The sequence below is a fragment of the Oryza sativa genome, chromosome 8, assembly GCF_034140825.1.
Source record: "Oryza sativa Japonica Group chromosome 8, ASM3414082v1".
In the NCBI taxonomy this organism is placed as follows: domain Eukaryota; kingdom Viridiplantae; phylum Streptophyta; class Magnoliopsida; order Poales; family Poaceae; genus Oryza; species Oryza sativa.
In genome coordinates this window covers 17,841,954-17,844,479 of record NC_089042.1, presented here as the reverse complement: position 1 = coordinate 17,844,479, position 2,526 = coordinate 17,841,954, and the positions used below count along the sequence as shown (strand labels likewise).

The 2,526-nt window shown below is 36.5% G+C and overlaps 1 pseudogene; it reads right to left on the bottom strand.

Moving 5' to 3' along the window:
* LOC136351580 (uncharacterized) lies at positions 1–2,315 on the bottom strand (annotated as a pseudogene).
* Between the last annotated feature and the right edge of the window lie 211 nt (positions 2,316–2,526).

The following is a 2,526-nucleotide window of genomic DNA, read 5'->3' as shown; positions in this document are numbered from 1 at the left end:
TCATGTAACAATGGTCACATAAAAATGTATGATCCAAGAAGTGGCACGGTCAATCGCAAAAGAATCTGGCTGGTATGTATCCATAGGAGCATCAAGACACTTTCATGGCCGGCTTAGCAATAGTTTGTCAATAGAACTACCAAAATTTTCCCCATCCAGGTGAAACCAATTTATATCAAGCTTGATCGACTACAAGCAAGTCCACTTGTTGACCTGTCAGTGGGACAGGACCATGCACACCGCCAATTTTTCCCTGTCTAAGCGAAACTAATTTATATCAAGCTTGATCGACTGCAAGAAACTCCACTTGTTGACCCACTAGTGGGACAGCACACTAGTGCGCACCGCCTCCTTCATCGACAACAAGAATGACATTATGGGGTGGATTAGATCATTAGGGAGTTCGCTGATCCTATCTTTTCCATAGGGATGGGAGGGTTCCTTGTGGCCTGCAGTGTAGAAGTGGATACTGATTTACTTAGTGTAGCTACATGATCTTGGAGAACCACACAAACAACTTGCAACAAATTTACAATTTTAATGCATGCTTAAGTCTAGCTTCACAGAGATATTGCTATCTTAAATGCACTTTACATAAATGATAAAGAATTTACCTAGGGTAACTTTGAGGTTTTTTTTTAAAAAAAAACAGTATGGATGTGAGGCTCACACATCAATCAGGCGTTGCATAAGAATAACAAATATTCATGGTCTTGCACCAAAATTACCAATGTGTAAAGGACGAAAACATGAAAAATGCTTTAACTCAAACAGGGGAATCAGGTTGTGGATTTGCAAATTTTATTCGCATATATTTTTCTTGTATAAGTCCAAGAGATTATAATAACAAAGAGAAAATTTATCATGTAGGTACCATAAGAAAAAGGAACAAATTGGTATTTAAATTTTCATGAACTAACTGCTAGATGATGTCCCCTAAACATTTCCCTCTGCCTAGATAATTTGGCCTTGCTTATTCTTCTGATGGAGCAAGACAAATGAAGGGGTTGAAGCTTGTTGACGAATATGCATAAAATTGTTCAACAACACCGGATATGAATCATCAAATCACCTTTTATAAGGCTACTCCTTAGGTAATCACCCTAAATAGTGCCAGAGAAAGCATATAAATATAGCAATGCGAGCATGTCCTCAATCTGGCATGACAAGAATAAGTTATATATTATTGAATGGTGAATGAGCCAAAACAAAGTACTTGCCACACGAGGATAAAATCTATATATTATAGAAGTTATCTACAAATACACATATATAAGCCAATAAGTTGGAAAGGGGTGATTTCTATCTGCTATATGAAAAAACTGAATCTAAAAGGGAACATAAATATTTGGAATTGCGTATGAACGAACACTTCAATTAAATACAACCTCAGTCCTAGTATCTTATACGTCACTATAAAGGAAGCGTAATTAAACATTTTTAATTAGATTGTCAAAATTTGCGTACAACTTCTTACAACCATATGTTCTCAAGTAAGATGGTCATCCTAATGGCTTCACAAAATTTTATAGCTCTAAGTTATTCTAGACTTCTCGGCAATAGGTTGTACTCGTTTAGGAGCTTCGAAACTTTGCAATAATTAGCAGATGAGCAGCAGAGCAGAAGTGTTACTATTCAGGTTAACACTACTACACGCATTAAGATACTTAAATAGAAAATTAATACCTAAGGAAATTAGATTGCATAAAAAACTATTAAGAACAAACCATCTTACAAAGTCAATAGCTATTTTGTAGATTCTCTCCTCTATCCTGGCAGCAACTTTTTGAAGATCAATCAATGTTGTAGAAGTAGTTGTTTGCAATTTCATCTGCAGGCTGACCAATAGGCAAACAGAATGCCAACCGAAATAATCCAAATTGTAGTTCTAATATAACAAACAATAACAAGCCAGGCAATTGGGGATTTGGGGTAGCATGCCTTCATGCAAGAAATATATGCATGCTATATATTCACTGTTTGAGAAATGCATCTTTGATAAAGTAACTTGTTTGGAATTGTAGATACAGTCTCATAAATACTGAAATATCATTTGTCCAACCAGAAGTGTCATCTTTTAGAAAAATTGTGCCATCATGCATGCTAAGAGTTTGGAGGAGAGCATTCATAACCAATAACAAGGAATTATATATACCACAAACAACACAAGGACGTGTGAACATTGCACCATATTTCTTCTGACGAGTTTCACCACGTACATCCACCCCCCCCCCCCCCCGCCGCCCAAAAAAAACACCTAAAACTATAAGTGTTATCTACTAACATATTATCCCTATTTACCAGAGTAGCAACATCATCTCATATATTTTTGGTTGCGTATGGTGGACTTAATTAGTTACACAACTGCACAACCAACACCATGACTTCTCCAGTTCTCCTCCCCCTGTCCTTCCTCTTCCCTCATGATGAGAGTTTTAACACCTAATTGAATAAGCTAGCCCAAAAATTTGAAACACAACAAATTAGGTGCAGAACTAAAACACTAGTCCATAAAGCTTAGATCCA